Source organism: Apium graveolens, chromosome 4, assembly GCF_009905375.1.
Source record: "Apium graveolens cultivar Ventura chromosome 4, ASM990537v1, whole genome shotgun sequence".
In the NCBI taxonomy this organism is placed as follows: domain Eukaryota; kingdom Viridiplantae; phylum Streptophyta; class Magnoliopsida; order Apiales; family Apiaceae; genus Apium; species Apium graveolens.
In genome coordinates, this window is record NC_133650.1 from 241,523,238 (window position 1) to 241,532,159 (window position 8,922).

The window sequence follows — 8,922 nt, forward strand, 5'->3', positions numbered from 1 at the left end:
TAATAATCAAATCCAAACTTAACGTTAGTGACTAAACAAAATATGAAGCTAACACTAGTGAGTAAAAGAAAAAAATAATTATAGTTGAATGGTAAATTTCTAAACACACGATAAGTTGAGTGACGAAAAAATCCATTTTTCCCTTTAAAGAATAGACTACTCGCTCGAGATAGAATGCGGATGTTTGGAGTACATGTTTGTTATTTCCAATAATGGGCTCGTTTGGGATTCCATAAAAAAAGTAATTTATAACTTAAAATTGAAAAGTGTCGTATAAGTTATATGAACATCGTAATTTATAAGTTATTTAGGTGTTTGGATAATTTTTCGTATAAATTACTTATAAGCTGATAATGTGTTTGGTAAATTATAACTTATAAGTTGCTATATTTTTTTATTAATTTGAATATAATTATATTAAAAATAATTAAATTTTCTTTTTTCTTTTCTTGAAATTATATATATATATATATGTAATTCACAAGAAATTGAAAAATATCAATTTTATTATATTTTTAAATCTTTTAAAAATATGTGAAAAAGATCAAATCTCTTATATAATGGAAGTAAAGATAATTATTTAATAATATAATTTTAAATCAAAAATATAAATATAAATTTATTTAAAGTATAATAATTGGAAAAAAAATTAGCTGTTAAACACGTATTACCATTTGCAAGCTCTGGAATGAGAATGTGAGACTAACGATAAGAGAGAAGGCAAATGAAATGAACAAATGAAAAAGTACATCCCCTCGACATTCAAGATTTTAACTATAAACTGGGTAATGACCATTTTGTGAAGGGTTTCCCAAACAGGCATCGGTAGTGTAATTGGTCTTATAAGTCCAAAGCTCTGAAAAATTATTGATCCCAAACAGCCACAATACAACAACAGAATTACAGAAGGGGGGTTGAATGGAATTCTGTTTTTTTTTTGTTTTATGAAAAATACTTCGTAAAATATACAACTGTGTTTTTGAATAAGTAGGAATGCAGATAAAACTTTTGAAGTATTCTACTCACACAAAGCAAATAAATACAATGTTTAAAAACTTTCTGGTGGATTTGTCTTTCCACCAGAGATGTATATTTGAAGAAATCTCTGTGATGCAAATTGCACACAATTGCTTACAAGTATTTTCTTACAACTTTGAACTTGAGAGTATTTTCTAAAGATATATTTTGCTTAACTCTTGAGTTCTTACTTGTTATCTAAAATACTTGCTACATTTGATTTATATTGAACCAAGTTTACATGTGCAATAAAACAAAAATAATATTACTAATAGGTAAGTCCATGCACATGCTTCTTCATCTCTCTGTCCAATGCAATCCAAGAAAGATATAACATCTTTGAACGACCTTGTTTTGCATGAAAATGGAAATGCTTCATTTTCTTCTAAAACCTGAAAGCAGACTGCCACCTTCCTTTTGTGCAATATCAACTCATGTGACTCTATTAGCACATGTCAGGTCACTATCAACTGCTATCTTGTTGATCATCCATTGAAGCTTCATTGATGTTATCTATGACGCCCTCAATCTCGGGGTTAGGAAATGAGGACCCACACACCTTTAATCTATGAATTAAATAAGCATAAACCCCAATTAGCTACTAACAGGATCAAACAGGATAAAGTTTGAGACAAGATTACAACTACCAACCATAAAATATAATTTACAACCCAAAATAAAACCAAATTTACCTAGTCGATCCCGACTTGGAACCGACAGATAACCCATTGTATCTTAACAACTTTTCGGCTAAGCGCTTGCTCACTCAAAACTTGAACTATCTGCTCTGGCAACCGGAAGCCCTCAACACGGTAGGGACCACCAGGTACGCTCTTACGAGCAGTGCACCTAAGCCTGACCATCTTCTTGCTTAACTGTCATGGTTAGATTAAGACAAAACATATGAGTATAAAACTCAGCAAGTAACTATTAAACAGTTCTATGATACAAAATCCACAATATACCATTTCTGATCTCAGGGCATTCTACTTTATCATTTCTAGGTGGCAGACTTCTGCCTTTTGGGCTATGAAAGGGTTATGAAGAAAAACTTTGGGCTTTCAAGGAACAAGGCTCAAGATAGGGTGAAAGCCAACGTTCGTCACAAATCATTAATAGGATCACAAATAATCTTTCAAATGGAAAGCGATAATCTTTTCATCATTAGGAATCAATTATATGATCAACAGAATCAAAATCAGGGTTCACAAGCTATAAACTTCACAATATCACAATCAACTATTTTCAAAACAATATAAACCTTTTTTATTTTCAAAGAATCAATTACTGAATAGGAAATTCAATTCCTTTTTAAATAGTTATGGAACCCTTGATTAGACTTCTTTAACTTTCAATTCATAATAATACGGGTGATCAGCCCGTACCGACCTCCATCCGGTCTTTAAGGTACCTATGGCATAATTTTAGCCTTAAATTGGACTAGCCCCGCTAGCCTCTTTATATGACTGGACTAGTCCCACTAGTCTCTTACGTCTCAATTCAATCCATCAGGAATTCATTTGGAAAACCTTGTGTTGGAAAAAGAAAGGTTTACTAAATCCATTTTATCATTACCAAGAATATGAAATCATTCAGACTCTTTCAAGTCGAACTCATTCTTAAGTTCAATTTCAAGAATTCAAAGGAAATGAATAAAACTAAGGTAAGCAAAGTTCAATGCGAAGGATCTTGATCAAATGATAACAAGGTATACAAGTTAGAGAATTAAAACCGTTTCAAGGATCATTAGGGAATAAGGTAAACAAAGGAATAAAGGATCATCACACAAGGGGTTCGCAAAGGTTCTTATAGGGTTTACAATAATTCAAGGTATTAACAAATGATCAGGATAAGAAAAGGTTACTAAAAGGTATGAACAATAACCTTGTCAATAAAAAGGTTCACAAGGACAATGACAGGGCATCTCAAGAATCAATAACAAGGGTATATTACTATAACAGTTCAATACTCTACATGGCATGAACAACAAGTAAGTAGAGTTACTTTCCTGAATTCGCTTTCCTGTTTCACGGAAGTTGAACTACTGCCACCTAGTATACATTTCCCTTTCCTAGCCCAAATGCCCTCACGCTCAAAATCTACAATCCAAAAATTAAAACCTTAATCAGATTCCCACTCAACGTTCCCAGAACGCTTAACAATTCCCTTTATCGCTATACCCTATGAGTATATATATACTCAATTATAATCACACTACACATTTATACCATAACTCGTATACTTGAACCAAATAGACTTTGGATTACATATTGCGATACAAATACGACATATAACATTTAATCCTTGTATTTCAAACTCTATACTCGAGTTATCGTATCAATACATAATCTCATATCAAGATGACTCAAAAACCTCCTTTTTACATCACTTAATTCGAACCAAAACAAATAAACCACATAATTCTTAGAAATCTCACATGCATTCACTTGGTAAGATATTGGATTCAAATCAATTACTTTTACAACCATAAACCATTCGGCTTTAACACATAACACAAACAAGAGATCCAATGATTCTTTTAGACTCTAATCTTGTCAAATACAACCTCATATCTTTACATGCAATCCTTATTTCATCCACATCTAACTCTAATTCATCATGGAAACACATAAACAACACTCCACGCACATAATCCATCTTAATTTTATATAAATTCGACTTATACCATTTGAATTCCTCAAGAACCATCACATGCAACACCACATATTGACATGCAAGTATAGGGATCATTTATAATCTTTAGTTCAAGCCAATATTCATCCTTTCAAACCTTTTTCAAAAAAAACGAAACAAGTTTAAATCCTCAAATCAAAACCCTTTATAAACTTGAATCAAAATCAAAAATCCCTTTTTAAGAAGTAAAAATTCGAACTAAAACCATTTAATCAAGACAAAAGACTCTTTGATTCTTAAACCTTAAACACCTTAAGCAAACAACTACTCCTCTCCTTTTTATTTACACAAATTTGAACCAAACACTAGCACACAACCAACCAAATCACTTGCAACCTTTTTAATGCTACCATTCATACTAACATACAATAAAAATCATTTTTCCCACATAATTTTTAAGAAAATGCGAACCTAACAAAGGTTCAAGACCAAAAGAAACTTAGAACATTGACATGAAATGACTTTTAGTGACATGCATCTAGATTCTTATGACATGCATCCCATTTCAATCAACTAAACACCAAAATCACTTAGTCATAAACCTTATTTCCCATTTTCTAAACATAAAACTTCATTTACCATCAAAACTCAAAAATTCATCAAATATCAAACATGCAAGTTATACTTTAACAAGAATACATCATTTCACTTAAGAATATCACACTCCTAAAATCCCACCGGCTCTCCTTGGATCACGGACGGTGGTGGTCGAACTTAAGAGTGCCCAACACGAGTCTCCTCTTTGAGTTTTGAACCTTAAAACCATAAATCACACTTGTTTACATTCCTTTATGATCATATACCAAGAAATTACACTTTCTTGAAATGACCAAATAAATTAAGCTAAGAAAAGTTGCTTAGAAACTTACATGTAAAGTGTAAATGAATAGAGGACTGAAAATAATGATTGTTGATGGGTGGATCTTTAAATTTAAGCTATGTTTTAAGGTTGCATGTAAGAGAGAGAAGAGAGACGGAGAGAGAGACGAGAGAGAGAGAGAATTCGGAAGTGAGGGAGGAAAAAGAGAGAGAGAAGAGAGAAGTGAGGGAAAAAGGGGAGAAAAAGAGAAGGGTGGGTGGTTTATATAATGGTATGGCAAGGGTAGAATGGTAATTATGCCACAATTGATTTCTACTTCTCATTTCTTTTATTCTCATTCCCAAAAACAAATTTGAATATTATATAGCTCTCTCAGAAAAAATGAAAATGGAAGTAATATCAGTTTTAAAATATAGGATTCGAAATTAGCTTTTCGGACATATTTTCAGAATAATTTTTGAACGAACGGTTGATTAAATACGGATTTTATAAGATTATGCTACAAATAGCATTTTGACTCCATAAAATCATTTTAAAATGCAACGATCACGAAATAAACCCGTCTATCATTTTTAGAAAGTCTCTAGGACTATTTTGAAGGTAACAAAATAGATTTCACGCGTCGACCTTATTCGAGTAATTTTATAAAAATATATAAAGGTCCAATAATCCTTATTTTAATCAAATAAATTCCTTAAATCCGTTTAAAAATCAACAGATCACGTAGTCATACATACAGACAAGCAAGCACATATATTCACACATCACAACTCATATCTGATCATAAAATTTCCCTTTTTATTATTTTTCCTCTTTTGCGTACCGGGTCACGTTCTGTCTGACGGCCCGACGCTCAGCGTTTCAATTACGCTTCACAATCATCTTTACCAACCGATACGTCACTAGAACGTAATACTTACTTAAACATTCCATTTCACGTAAACACACATATTTCACATTTAAACACTTTAATCCCTTTTTAAGACGGGTTCCGTTCTACCTGACGGCCCGACAACACAGCTTAACCCCTAAGCTGACTCTTTAAATTGGAACGCATCTTTCTACGCTCCCAGTTACTAATATACAACAAAGACAATTAACCATCAAAATTATTTAATCAAATAATTTATGATTATACCACCAAATCATACTTTATTCACTTAATTACGTCGCGAAATACCCAGTCGTTACATTATCCGTTGAAGCTTCATTGTTGTCATCCGTTGACACTAAACTAGTGTCATCCGTCGAAGCTTTCTTATTAGTATCCGTTGAAATTTTATCTGATATCAGTTGAGGACCTCTTGACTAGTTTATCCATTGAAGGCATATTGAGTCATCCATTGAAACTTATAGTTTAGCAGTTGAAGATGTTTCCTTAGAAGTTGATACTCTTTCACTTATACAAAATACAAAATATTTTATATCTACACTTTGCCCACCTATTTTGTATATCTTGCTACTAATTAACATGACTTAGAAATCACTAAAACTCCAAGATCCTTAGCTATCATAGTGTACAGAATGTGCTACATACTTATTAATATAAGCTACTTCTTCAACGGATAGACAGACTGTGGTTATCCGTTGAAGACTTCTAAATGACACCTAACAATTCTACTTACAGTGTTTTGGTGAGTTATCATCAAGACTACAACATATTCCTGACAATATTCAATCAAATTGCATTCTTTGCAATGCTAAGATTGAAAATTCAAGCCATATGTTTCAGAGTGCCCCATCATCATCATACAACAAATATACGTTGTATCTTTCATCCTCGTCATTGATCCATGGAATATATGTATAACAAAAAAATTGAATAATATCAAGTTACATATGAGTTTCAGATTAATTATCAAGTGAGTCAATTGATGTACCGAGTTGGTCGACGTACTCAAAACAATCTCAAACTAGTCATTCAAGTCAGTTACGGTTAAGTGTACATTTTATTAATTTTTATAAACATTTTTTAATAGCAGCAAATTTTCCTAAATATTTTTGATATATATGGGAGTAAGATTAATGTGTATGTCCAACATCATGATAATTTGAATACTTCGAATTGTTATAAAATATACATGCATCAAAATTTACATATGGAGTAAAATATATATATACATACTATTTTAGGAAATAGAGAGTTATCCTATCAAATAGATATGTTGCCATAACAGACGTTAGCTTTTCCGTCCATATAATTTGGATGTTGACTAAGAAATATACCTGAAACTAACGTAAGTGACCGATTTGAGATAGTTTTGAATTAGGCGATCAACTTGATATATCAAGACCATTTTAGTGACTAACTTGACTATTAACCCTTTTACAATAGTTTATTTTTCATTGCCGCTGTTGTTCACTTCACATTCCCTTCACATAAAAAAAAGTAATATTCTGGTTCACAACTCAGGCCCTCCCATTGAATCTAGCTATTTAAGTGCTAAAGACTGTTAAAGATTTGGTTAGAGCAGAGAGTTTTTTCAAGCAGGATATTTAAGAAGCTGGTTAGCAAAAATCTAATTCTGCCTTTTTTAATTTATTGTATGGACCTAATAAGTGGATACCTAATATTAGGCCCAATTAAATTATAATGGGAGATTTAATTAGGTGGTATACAAAAGGGTTATAGTCCCCAATATATCAAGTACACGTAATGGTTTATCTTCTACCCATCAGAGAGAGCTAATGAGAAACCCTAGAGAGTACTTGGTTGAGGAAGACAATAATCAAGAAAATAATATAGATTCAGATACCACAACAATTATTGTCTTATGGATTCAGGTACGCTTCCGCCTTCAGTTTTAATCTCGATAATTAGATATGATGATTACGGTCCTTGTCTCTATTTTAGAGAATTATATGCTTATAGAATTTTTTTAGATTCTATCAATTTGGCATCAGAGCCATCTTCGTATCAATTATTCGGGATTCGTTCTTATTATTGAATTTTGTGATCGTTGTATCGCTAAGTTTGGATATAGTTTGATGCGTAATTTTTTTTCTGCGCTACCATGATTATGTTTGTCGAGTGCTTGTGATTATGTATTTGGTTTATTAATGTTATAACACATGATTGTTGTGTAGATTCAGGCCTATAAGTCTTGTTTTGTTTTGGTTGTTAAAGTAGGCTTAATTGGCTGCCTCTTATTTTAGTTTAGTCAGGATGTCTTCTTTTGTGTTATGATGAAATAAAGTTTTCGTGTATTGCTGTAGAATCATTATTTGTGTTTATGTTGTTAGGCCTCAATGATACTATAGAAGGGGGTTGAATATAGTATCTACAATCAATTCGATTATAAACACAAGTATGTAACAGAAAACAAGTTTATTAAATATATCAAACTTTGTTACAATAGGTTTAATTTACTCTCTCTCAGTGATGTATGATATCACTAATAGCAGCTAGGGTTACAATGAATAATATTCTCGTGAATGATAACACATATAGTGTAAACCTTAATCTGTGTTTATATACTACACAGTTACAAGATATCTCCTAATTGATATGATATGTTCTGTTTCCTAAAATACATCAATCAGAGATTATCTACTGTAGTCCTTTAGCTGTATAACTCTCCAAGCATATCTTCTTTTTTTTAATCGAGATCCTCTCCTGTAAATCAGCCTCTTTTCATCCCTGAAGTGTATCCGCACTTAAGTTCTGATGTAAGTCCTGATGGCTTAAGTTCTGATAATTTCCTGTCTTCAGTAAGTTCTGATTTCCAGTTAAGTTCTGATAGTAAGTTCTGAAACTAAACAAATCAGATTAGACATGACATCACAAATATATATATAACAATCTCCCCCAACTTATAAATTATAAAAATATACAAGTTTATAGATTTGACGATGTCAAAAACATTTAAGTACAAATACAATGAGAGTTTATATGCACAACTAAATACAACTTACAATCCATGCAGCTTTTACCAAATTCACTGAATCAGCCTGAAACCATACTGATTCCTTGCAAAGTCTGATACCATCTTGTTCTCTGCATTTCTTTTAACTTCAAGTAACTGAGCTTTGACTTGCTGCAGTTCTTCATCTTCAGTATCACCAATTTGATATATGGCAGCTCTGAGTGCAGAAACTGGATTTCTTTCAAGTCCATCTCCCAGTCTGATTACCCTTGGATGTGTAGAATCTTCATTATAGCATAAGCATCTTCCTTTTTGAATTACTTTTACCTTAGCAGAATTCTTCCTCATAGGAATTTCTCTTCCATCATCCTCAGTCATCATTGGAGTATACTCTGTCATTCTTGCACCAGAAATTCTGAGTAAATCTCTTATTGTCTTCAGAATATATTCTGACCATTTCCTGGTAACATCAGAATTTACCTCCAGTAGATAATGAATATATGGGAGCTCTTTGACAGATTTCTT